The 12,770-nt window shown below is 42.5% G+C and overlaps 1 protein-coding gene across 3 annotated transcripts in view; it reads right to left on the reverse strand.

The window, feature by feature from the left end:
- SH3RF2 (SH3 domain containing ring finger 2) overlaps positions 2,640-12,770 on the reverse strand; it is a 149,178-nt gene continuing 139,047 nt past the window's right edge. For all 3 annotated transcript variants that reach the window (XM_005683093.3, XM_013965660.2, XM_013965658.2), the window contains one exon: positions 2,640-3,925. The gene's annotated coding sequence lies outside the window, so the exon portion shown is untranslated. The remainder of the gene's footprint in view (positions 3,926-12,770) is intronic.

Raw genomic sequence — 12,770 nt, forward strand, 5'->3', positions numbered from 1 at the left:
TCAATGTTCAGAAAGGAGCAAGGATTTGGTAAATATTAGCTACTATTACTATTTACTATTACCTTATATTCATAGTAAATGATATACTTTTCCATTTACAGTTGGGATATAAAGTTTTCTATTAAGTTTTAGATTAAAATTAAGTTAATTAGAAGAAGAACATTAAGTAAATGCTGATATAAATGGTTGGTGGATAGGGCAAATATTATGAAGGTGATAAAACATGAATTGAGCGCTTGTATGTGTCAGGCACTATTCAAAGCACTCTACATATTTTAAGACATTTAATCCTTAATATTCCTCAGGAAACTGCTATTATAGTTCCATTTTCCAGACAAGAACCACAGAGAGGTTAAGTAACTTGCCCAAGGCCACACAGCTAGCAGGTGACAGGCAGTCAGACTCTTGAGGCTGTGCATTAAGCAAGTAGAGAAGGTTTCTGGCCAAGAGGCTGTCTTGGTCCCCTTGTGGTTTTACAAACTGGGATTTGTTCTAAGGAGGTAAACTCAGCCTGGTGAGTGTGGAAAGGAAGTGTCACTCACTCTGCCCCCAGTCATCCCCACTGAAAATAGTCAATTCCTGTCTGACAAAGTCACTCCTCTCCTCCCAGCCCTGCTTTTGGATGTCCAGGGAAGCTGCCAGTAGCCAAGCCCTTTGGGAACAATAAAAGGCTCAGTGTTGACATTTAATACATGATAAAGTACTCCCCTCTCCAAGTCAGCTACTGAAAAAAAAAAAACAAAAAAAAAAACAAAAAACCAGGCCTGAGGGATGAGTCTATTAAGTGAAAAATAAACCTCTTTTATTGTTTTGACCGAAAACACATACTGCGTTTCACAAGCTTATAGCTGGGAACAATATGAAATTTTGGCAAAGGAGACTGGGGTGACCTCTCCACTCTCACATGATGACCCCTCGCTGTGTGAAGAGCAGATGGCAGATCATGCACTGGCTACTGGCCCAGGGCTTCTCTCAGCTGTGGTCAGAGGTGGTTAGAGGTGTGAGTGAACCTCTCCACAAGGAAGCCCCCCTCCACTTCCACCACTTTCCCTTTGCTTCTTCTGATCAGCCCAGGCGGTAGAGCAAACTTAACACTTCTTTAGAGCCACAAATCCAAGAAAGTATAACTTTGGGCTCTAAAAGCGTTGCCAATGAATCATGGACTATCGAACAGAATTAATACACGGACGGTTCTTTGACAATGGATGGTGGAGAGTTGTCTTGAAGCAAGGTGGCTTAAGGGCCATGACTTCTGATTTCCCCTAGAACTTGTCAAGTCCATGAAGAAAGAAATTAACAAAAATTTGTGCTTCCTTCCCAGGAGAAAAGTTATCCAACATCCAGTGTTTAAGTGAGAGACAACAACCTTGATCTTGAGCTGTCTATTTCCTCGGACTTATGAGACACTGTCAGTGGTACAAATCTGAGTTACCCAACAGTGGACGCTTCTTCTATGTATTTTTCCTCTCACTAGAAAATTCCGTTTGATTTTCTAAGATACAAAATGTGGAAAGGATCTCTGATAACTCCTTGTGGGCAAACAATACCCATACATAAGCAACAGACATTTCAAAGTAATCCGCTCAGATCATTATAAATTACAAAACCAGAAAATAAACACATGAAACCCCACCACACCTTTTGGCTTTCTAGTGGCATGTACTAACAAAGAAATAAGCTGCCAGCCCTGTAACTCTCTCTGTTTTAGAACAAAGATATGAAAAGTGTCCCCGGCTCTATAAAATAATTTTTATAATATATTTTACATGTCTAAGGTTTATTTATACAATTGTCCATAATGACTAACATGTAATACCCCTTCTATAAACATTATTCACATACATATTACCTCATAAAGATTCTCTTTTGGTCTATTAAAAAACACTGTACTGAAAAAACAAGCAGAGACACAAGAGTCTATAGATTATCTGCTGATATTTCCATGGAAAGGTGAAATTTTCTCTTCTTCTGGTTTCTCTTTCTTCTTTTTTCCTCTAAACAATACCCTCTCCCCTGACCCAATATAAGAAGCAATAATTCCAGAAGATGAAACTCAGAACTAATGATTAGCAAACTATTCTCAGGTGCATTTCTGGCCTGACCTCATTCTAATCACTCAAATTCATCTGAATCTGCCTCCTCATACCTCCACCACTTTTGACTCATGGCCATTTGAAATCTATATTCTGAAGCTGACAGTCTAGAGATGAAAACTTTAGGGAATGGGGAAGCTTTTCTTAAGCTTCTGAATTTGGCTGGGAACAAATCAGGTTCTTTAATTTGTGCTTTGGGGAAAAAAATATTTGTTTTACTGGCTGAGCAGGTTCAAAGGAAAAGCTAAATCTTCATGAAACCCTCCATGAAACTGTAAGCTGTGAAAAGATTCCAGAGATGAAAAAAGCAGCATGTGTAAATATTGGGAGTGGTGCTTTTTTGCTGTTCTAAATGTGAGAGGCAGAGGCCAGTCTGCTGCTGCTGCTGCTGCTGCTGCTAAGTCGCTTCAGTCGTGTCCGACCCTATGTGACCCCATAGACAGCAGCCCACCAGGCTCACCTGTCCCTGGGATTCTCCAGGCAAGAACACTGGAGTGGGTTGCCATTTCCTTTTCCAATGAATGAAAGTGAAAAGTGAAAGTGAGCTCAGTCATGTCCGACTCTTAGCATCCCATGGACTACAGCCTACCAAGCTCCTCCGTTCATGGGATTTTCCAGGTAAGAGTACTGGAGTGGGTTGCTAGTGCCTTCTCCAAGGCCAGTCTAAGAAGAAGCAAATCTGAATGAGAGAGCCTTGAGGACATATTTATAATTAGCCAACGTGAACCAATGGTTTCTGGGAATTAAAAGTTGTATTGTTTTCCCCAATCCAGTTTATACAACTTGCTTTTGAGTGGACAGCTTACCTATACCTAACGTTTTGGTATATCATCTATAAAGTTAAAATTCCTCCCACCTCTGACATTCTATGAGTGCCCTGAAAAGTGAAGTCATTGAAACCTATTTATGGGTGAGCTGGAGGGCTTCATGGCTGTAACAAGTAGATTCCAGAATCTGAAGGCAGCATCTCCATATTCATTGCTTCCAGCGCTAAAGAGCAGCCAACCAAACCCAAATTGACACCAGAGAAAATGGAACCAACATTTAGTCATGGTCGTTGAAAGGAAAGAGATGACTGGCAACTGGTGGCACCCTCACAGACCATGTGTGAGAAGATGTCATCACTGCATTAGCCTTTCTGTGGTCTCATTGTGCCTCTTGCCTCCTCACTTACCGTTTGGCAGATAAAGCCAATGCTGTGGGGCTTCTAACAAAAACTCTCTGGATCAGAGATTGTCAGGGTGAAAAGACAGAATGGAATTGGAATGGAAAAGAATGCAGATGTAGTGGAGTGATGCAGCGTGTGTGGTCAAGGGAGGAGGTGAAGGCTGGGACATTGTGAAGAAGCCCTGGCCTCTCTGGCTTGAACACCTGGAAGGAGATTATGATACCACCCCCCTGCATTGGTCTAAACCGAGCTGGAAGCAACAGGCCAGACACAACTCTGGGAGGCATTTGATGTCTGGTCTTTTCATTTGTCGGTTAGGTGCCAAGGTGTGAGAAATTGGCAAGAGGAAATTTGGCTTTGACAGCAGAACAGAAAAACAGGAGGGCCAAGGGTCTTGTGTTACCTGTAATGTCTCATGGCTCCTGTGTTTCCTCCAGCCTGGCCCACCACCCATTGATATTGTGGGAAGACAGATTTACTTTTTCTCCTATTCTCCTTCTGTCTTGGAGACCAGCCTATTGGTATTCCTGTACCGTCCCTGATGTCCAAGGAGTATCACATGGCCCAGAACTCTGCACTGAGGCGTTTCCATCCAAGCAGACGGTTTGTTCTCTTCAGCATCCCGTTATTACTACTCCTCCAAGGAAGATTTCCAAGGCAGGATCTGTGAAGGTGAAAAGGATTTCAGAATCTATTGTGTGTAAATGCAGCCTGGTTCCAACTACAGTTCTTTAACATTTTTAAGTTGTTTGGGCAGTAATATGTCTTTTAATTTCACAAGAGAGATATGGTGTTGTCCATTCATCATATCAGGAGACACATACTCTCTATTTTCCCATTTCTGTGGATGCCAACTTGATCTTTGGGTTAAGGTGGTTGTTTACCAGCATTCTCCACTATCAAGTTGCTATTTTCCACTTTGATTAATAAGTATGTTTGGAGGAGATACTCTGAGCTCTTCAGGCTTTTACCTACTACTTTTAATATCCATGGGTGACTCTTGCCCAAGCCAGTGGCTACTGTAGTGGTTACCAAATGGTGATTTTAATAAAATTCCATCATTCCTTCTATATTTTGTAGCTGGGACTCTATGTCAGGAAGAGTTCCTCCTTCTCTCTCATAGTATAGACTCAAGGATTCCTATTTGATTACTTGTAAGGATTATTACCCATTACTGCCAAAAATGAACAATCTGAATCTATTGATGAAGAAATACCAGGCAAACCCTAATTGAGAGACATTCTGTAAAATAAATGGCCTATGTTCTTTGAAATGCCAGGATCATAGCAGACAATGACTCAAGGAACTGTTCCAGATGAAAAGAAACTAAAGAGACAAATGTGTGGTCCTGGATAGGATCCTAGACAGGACATTAAAACCTTTCTTCTCCGTAAAGGAATAGGACAATTGGATAAGAGCTGTAGATTAGTTAATAGTGCCATATCAATGTTAATTTCTTGATTTTGGAATTATATTGTGGTTAGGTAACATCCCTGTTTTTAGAAAATATACACTGAAATATTTTAGGGGACAATGAACATTTTTAGCTTGCTCTCAAATCGTTAGGAAAGATTATATATATAATTTATATTAAATTTTAATTTGACATTTAATTAGTGTATATGTATATACATATTTAAAAGAGAGAGGGTCAAAACATACATAGGAAAATGTTAATATCTAGGGAACCTAGTAATGAAGGGTATACAGGAATCCCTTGTACATTTTTAGCAACACTTATAGATATCTGAAATTATTTAAAATAACTTAAAATTCACAAGCCCTCAGAATTTCTCCAAAGCCTAAAATATTGTATTTTGATTTCCAAACTCAACCTGCATTCCTATCACCCCCACACATGTAGCCAATGTCCTCCCCTCCCTGTGTATCCCTTGGGGCCTCTTCTCTTCCTGAGCACATTCAGGAGGAAGTGCAGCCAACACTTCCAGCTTTCCCTTGTCCAGGTGAGGGCAGGCGATTTGGATGGGCATCACAGGAGCTGGCTGCTCTCTACAACTTTGCTGCCAGTGCTTGGCTCTTGGCCCTTCTGAACGCAAATGAAGTCCCAACCGACTATGCTGAAGGGGGACAGGAGAAAACTAAGAGGGTAATGGGAAAGTGGTCCCAGAACATTGAGAAAGACTTGTTTTCTAAAAGACCCAGGCTCAGGATTGTCCACAAGTGAGTTCCACGAAAACCTAGTAGAACAGGACATAAGTAGGAGAGGGAATTTTCCATCTCCTGTCCAATGTCTTTCCTTTGGAGCCTGATTTCTTTTCTATCCAAGGACTCCTGCTGATTTAACAGGCCAGTTTTCTCTTTGGGGAAACTTTAGTGATGATCACAGCCTCATTCTTTTCAGGGTGACATGGGACAGTTGGATCTTGCAAGCAAAGTTTATGGGAAACAGCAATCTGGGGAGTCTGACTCGAACTCCCAACCCTCGAAAGGCCAAACTATGATTTGTTGTTACAGAGACAGAGTATACTGAAGGAGGCTGAGCTTTCAAGCAGGCAGCTACATCTGGGCTAACCACTGAGCTTTTATACCCTCTCAGGGCCTGCCAGTGAATTGCAGGACTTACTCCTTTGTTGATGTGCTTCACTCACCATAACAGCAGGTTAGAACCATGAGGGGCTTAATGGGACTGCTTCTTATTCAGAGGGAGAAGCAGGCATAAATACAGAGTCTGCCTCCCATCAAGATAATCAGTTACACAGGATCTGGAGTTACGCTGTCTCCATTGTTCACCCCCAAACGTGGGCAGGAGTTTCAGCCTGCTGTTCACAACTTTTATTTATTATTTAAAATTTTTTATTATTATCTTTTTTGGCCATGCCATACAGCAAGTGGGATCTTAGTTCTCTGACCAGGGGTCAAACTCATGCCCCCTTCATTGGAAACACAGAGTTTTAACCATTGGATCACCAAGTAACTTCACAACTTTTAGTCCTTAAAAGGGAAAGTGCCTGTGTCAGTCATATCCTGCTTCTTTTATCTTTGCCTAAGTGGGTACCGGCTCTGAAGCTGGGCACCTGCCTTTGGAAATGGGTCAACCCATAGCTATCACAGTGGGCCCAGAAATGACTGCTTTGGTCTGCACATCAGGCCTGACATCAGCATCTGGGGGCATATCCCTCTGAGACTGCAGGCAAGGTGATTTGAGTCAACTGCTTCTTGATCTCAAGGGAGTAGTAGCGGTTTGTTAGCTCTTTAAGTACCTTTATTGTGATGTAGCATTTCTAAGAGTCAGCACAGGGACAGGGTAGTGATAGGAAATAACTGCCAATTGAGGGCTGACTGCCACATGAATCTGACCTTCCAGGTTGTGCTAAGTGATATAGAAAGAACTTCAACTCTAGGATCCACTGACATCTTAATAGACACCTCAAAATCCCATCAGTGGCAGGAGGTGTGAATTTACCTGTGGCTGGCATTGTGCTATACTGGGTAGCAGCTCATATCAGTCCTGTGTCTACAGGCCAGGGGCTTTAGGATTAGGCAGGTGATGATTCTTTGTTTATTAAGTGATCAGGAGACAGGTCTACCTGAAGTAGAAAACCCTGATGTCTGCAGGAAAACTTTGGTGTCTCATCTTAAATGAGGTGGCAAGTAGCTTCCAGTGAACACTAAAGTCCAATTGCCTGGATTTATTCCCAAGCTCCACCAAGTCCCAGCTGTGTGACCCCATGGGAACTATTTAATCTCTCTAGGTCTTTGTTTCCTTATCTGTAAAATGGGCATAGTGATAGTGTTTACTTTGTCTGGTTATGGTGAGATTTTAAAATCAGTCAATATATCTTTTTCTTCTCTCATTGCCATGGCTAAGACTTCCAGAACTATGTTGAGTAAGAGTGGTGAGAGTGGGCACCCTTGTCTTGTTCTAGAAAAATGGTGCTGATGAACCTATTTTCAGGGTAGAAATAGAAACGCAGATGTGGAGAATGGACTTGTGGACACAGTGGGGAAAGAAGGTGGGATGAAATGAGAGAGTAGGATTGACTTACACTACAGTGTGTAAAACAGATAGCTGATGGGAGCTCAGCTCTGTGCTCTCTGATGGCCTAGAGGGCTGGGATAGGGAGGTGGGAGGCTCAAGAGGCAGGGGACATATGTATACATGCAGCTGATTCACACTGTTGTACAGCAACAACCAACACAACACTGTAAAGTAATTATCTTCCCATTAAAATAAACAAAAGATGAAAATTTAAAAATATCAGTCAATATAAGTAAAGCACATAAAAGAGTGTCTGGCACAAGGCAGCGGGTCTGTCTCTCATTATTGGCTCAAAAGCATTGCTATAAATTAAGCGACCTCTTCAAGGTTATGTATTAAAATCCTGCTTCTTGATTATCTCAAAGAACGGAAAACCATACAGGTGGATACAGACCATTAAACTGGCTCATGATCACACTCATTACTGGAGTTTCTTTTGCCTTAAAAACCTAAATAGAGTTATTAAAATCTTATATCCTAATCAACAAAATGAGGATAACAATAGCTCAGTATTTATTATACTTTATATGATTATCATGAGATGGCCTCTATTATTCTTCTCACTATATAGATGAGAAAACTGGGACTCAGAGAGGTGAAATGACTTACCCAGAGTGACATACTGAGTCACATTTGAGGTACAATGGGTGTTCTGATTCTATAGCCTGGGCTGTTCATTGCTATCCCAGAGAGAGGAGAGCAGAAGAGGGTGAAGGAGCTGGGGGTGGGGAGGGGGAAGGAGGAAGGGAGGGAAGGGGAAAGGGAGGCTGGCAACTGATAATAAGTATTCTCGGAATGAGTACGTGGGCATGGGAACTCAATAAATGTATCCTAATGATAACAAAGCAGATGACATTTCATGCCTTGTCTACATAATTCCAAACAACCATTTGACCACTTAGAAAAATGAGATTGCTTTTTGCATGCTGCAGAGTTGTGGCTTTAAAGAGCTGCGAGGGCCAGTCCCTTTGGAAGGTGAGTTTTTATGATCCTTCAGTCCTGGAATGCTAACACCTGATACAAGCCCCTTGTTTGAGGGATGAAATGGGGCCGAAGAAAAGGGAAGCAAACTGCCTCTAAGTTAGTGGCATCTCCTTTAAGTCCAAGAAGGATCTTCACAGGACGAGGGAGGATTCATTTATTCTCCAGTTGTTCATTCAACACATAATTGATTGATGACCAAAAATGTTTGATAAATGAATGAATTTCCTTGACACCTTGAGCTTGTTCCTGTTCATCTCGTCACTGTGCATGTCTGAGTTTTCAGTCTTCGAATCTCGGTTCAAAGCTGGCCTCCTTGGAGAAACCTTTGTTGTCCACTCTACCTAATGTCACTCATACCTCCCAGTCATTGTCTGTCCCACCAGCTTGTTTCCTTCATAGCATCTGTCATATAGAAATAATCCTGTGTGTTTAATCATTTTCCATTTATTGCCCTTCATGGAGGCAGGACTATTACTTGCTTTGCTTTGTTCACTGTTGTGAACTGTATGGAACAAAACCTCACACACAGTAGATGCTCAATATTTGTTGAATGAAGATGAATGAATAAGTGAATGAGGTGACATTGATTTCTACCCAGGAAGAAAACATTCTGTGACTTTAAATGGAGATGGAGTGAGAGCTGGGATGTTGGCCTGGAGCCCCTTGGTCATAACAGCATGTCCAGCAGGGGTTTGACTAATCAGCACATACATTTCCTGAATTACAAAGTGTGCCAGGGACATTTAATTTCTGTTAATTGGCACCAAGGAGGAGGGGTTGTTATCGAAATCACCAGCCAGCTGGAAGCATGTCTGTGTCAGACCTGTTTGCAAATCAGAATGGACATTTCATAAACCTTGTCAACCTTGTGAGGCTGCAAGTCCCCAGAGGGGCCACACCAAGGTGCTCACTAGCTGCATTCAGGGTCATACACAACCTTAAACCTCAGACCTTCAACAGATGGGAGGTAAGGTGTAGGGACAACCAGAAGACAAAGGACTGATGAGAGTTATGGCATGAGGTGCTTTTAAAAATAACTGTCATATTGCCTCAATCCTGGCACCATTCACCAGCTGATCTGAAAAGCGAAAAGAACAAGGACGCTGAGATTTTCTAGTCTTGCAGAGCCAGCCCCACTGCTTCCTTTATGTGACCTTAGACAAGTGATTGATCCTCAGAGCCTCAGATCTGATCTACAATAGGGGACAATAACACCCAACTCATGGGATTGTTGTGAAGGTTAAGTGTGAAAAGGCATGTGTAAATAGTCATGACAGCTAACGTCACAGAGTGTTTTCTATGAGCTGGGCATTGTGCTAGTGACTTCACGCCCCTTATCTCATTTAATCCCCACCAAACCATCAAAGAAAGCACAATTAGAACCTGCATTTTACAAACAAGGGGACCAGAGGTTGGGAAGATTAAATGACTTTTCCGTGGTAATACAGGGAAGAGACGCAGAGTCTGGATTTGAATCCAGGTCACCTGCTTCACTACGTTTGTAACCTCCCTGTAACAAGCCTCTAAGGCAGTGGCCCCCAGCCTTTTTTGATACCAGGGACCAGTTTCGTGGAAGACAATTTTTCCATGATTTAGGTGCAGGGGGATCATTTTGGGATGAATCAAGTGCATTACATCTACTGTGCACTTCATTTCCGTTATTATTTGGGTTTCCTGGTGGCTCAGCTTGGAAAGAGTCCGTCTGCAATATGGGAGACCTGAGTTCGATCCCTGAGTTGGGAAGATCCCCTGAAGAAGGGAACTGGCTAACCACTCCAGTATTCTGGCCTGGAGAATTCCGTGGACTATAGAGTCCATGGGGTCACAAAGAGTCGGACATGACTGAGTGACTTTCACTTTTATTTCCACTATTATTACATCAGCTCCACCTCAGATCATCAGGCATTAGATAGATTCTGGAGGTTGGGGACCCCTGCCCTAAGGGATTAGACCAATGCTTGGCATTTAGTACACGTGTAATGAATGGCAGCTAGAAGGATCTATTCTTATTCTAGCATTTCTCCTGATCTTGCCATCACGCCTTTGTCATAACTGCAAAATTCACTGCTAGGGTCCCTTTTGCACACCAGCACCTGGCCTATGTCTTACTTCATCTTCCCAATGACTTTGTGAAGTGCTGATTATTGTTTTCACACTTCAGATGAGTAAAGAAAGTCCCAGAGAGGTTAGTTAACTTGGTCCAAGATTAGACAACCACAAAGTGGTAGGGCCGGGATCTGAGCCCAGGGACATGTGATTCTAAAACCCAGGTGGTTTCCTCTCTATGTAATAGCCATTTTCCATGCTACCGTCTTTCAGAATCTCTTTCTGCTCAGTGGAGCTCTCCTAACAACTAAAACATTCCTTCTAGGACTTCCCTGCTGGTCCAGTGGTTAAGATTTTGCCTTCCGATGCAGGGGGTGTGGGTTCGATTCCTGGTTGGGTAGCTAAGATCCCATATGCCTTGTTGCCAAAAAACTGAAAACACAGAACAGAAGCAATATTGTAGTAAATATATGATTTTGCTCAGTTGTGTCTGACTCTTTGCGACCCTATGGACTGTAGCCTGCCAGGTTCCTCTGTCCATGGGATTTTCCAGGCAAGAATACTGGAGTGGATTGCCATTTCCTTCTTCAGGGGAGCTTTCCAACCCAGAGATCAAATCCTGGTCTCCCTGATTGCAGGCAGACTACTGTCTGAGCCACCAGGGAAGCAATAAAAATAAAAAATGGTTCATATTTAAAAAAATAAAAACAAACCAAACCCCCCACTTCTTTATCACTCCTTTCTCGCACATCTGTCTGTTTGATCGAGACTGGCTGTTTCTTATACTCCATTTCTGAATTGTGCCTCTCTATGTATGTATGGGTAATAGCTACCGTTTATTGAATACTTTGATGTACTGCATACCACAATCGGGGCTGTACATGCAGGATCTCGTTTAATCCTTCTGAGAATCCTATGAGGTGGAGATTCTGATTCCCATTTTATAGATGAAAAAGCAGGTTTAGGGAGGTGGTGTAACTTTTCCAAGTTGCTTTAGTCATTTGCCAAAGGAAACATAACTAGTAAGTGACAAGCTGGGGCCAAACCCCAGATAATCTGATTCCAAAACCCACCACTCTAGCTATTATGTTTTGTTGTTTCTCCATATCTTGTTAAGTTCCAGTGGATTGGGAACACAGCTAGAATAGTTACCCCCAAATCCCTGTTGACTGATGTTTTAAAATTTAGTTCTTTACTGGAGGTTTCCATGAAGAAGGCCCAAGCTATCAAATATGCCAACATCTAAATTGAATGTAAGATTAAAAAAGAATTCAATTTATAAATAGAACATGCAGGATGGAGTATTTGGAAATGTGGTTCTGATATCTAAAAGAAGCCTTCCCTTCCATATAGTATGATCCCCTCTGTTTGACCGCTCTGTCCTTTGTCATGGAAGCTGCTGCCATCACTCTTGAGTAGTGACTACCATGTCTTCCTCAGGGAGTGTGGTCCTTTGGGTCTCTTCTAGACAGAGAAGAAAAACATCTCCCAATGACCAGGCAAGAATGGGGTGGGAATCTAAGTATGATCCTTTGAAGGTGATATTTATTTGAATTCTTCTTTGGTCCTTCAGGTGTTTTTGCTGCCTCCTTATGTTTTGATTCAAGCTTGCTTTTGCTAATTTGTGAGTCTCCTGACTGCAAATAGTTCTCACAATCCACTTGGATGGTCCAGGGAGGAGTCCTTGTTTTCATGGGAAAGGTGTTAGGATGGCTCTGGCCTCTAGGACATGTGTGGCCTACAGCAGTCAAACTCTGACATTGCAGATGGCCTTCATCAAGTCAGTCGGTCACACTAGCATGGTTTCTAACAGCATTAACCAAGGATACACAGAGTGGCCTTTGCAAATGTGTTTTGCCTTTCTCTCCGGGTCTTGGCTGGCATCGCTTTAGTCTTTACCAGACTGCAGCTCTTGTCCATCCAGCAGTGACCCTATTTGCATAATTAGCTTGCATCTGTGGGTGTGTATTTACTCCCCCAAAGCAATTGCCTTTGAACTTTGGATAAATATCAGCATGGAACACTGGAAGATGTCAGCTCTCTGAGCCCTCTTGTTCCCACAGAGAAGATGAAAGTGGGGGTCATTTTGGAAATCATAACCCCCTTCTTCTGAACTGTATATTATTTAGAGTGAGGACAGGCAAAACCAGAAATAGACTCGTGAAGAGGGAGAGATCTAGAGACCGCAGAATGATCATCATGTTCTGATGTCAATGATCCAGAACCACACTGCAAGCTTTGGTTCTTTTTCAAGTTGGCTGTGCCTGGCCGCCCTTGCAACAGGGGTAGATGTGCTTCTCAGATATCTCTGTACAGAATATTCTGTCACCTTCTTTCCCACCCCTACTTCTTGGTTGCTAAGACCCATAGACTAATTCTCTGGGAGGGCTTCACCCCGAGTTAAACCATCCCCCCACTCCCATCTCCATCTTCATCCCTGTGGTTTCTGCAGAACACACACATTTTGCATCCTCTCCAA

Source organism: Capra hircus, chromosome 7 (genome assembly GCF_001704415.2).
Source record: "Capra hircus breed San Clemente chromosome 7, ASM170441v1, whole genome shotgun sequence".
NCBI lineage: Eukaryota > Metazoa > Chordata > Mammalia > Artiodactyla > Bovidae > Capra > Capra hircus.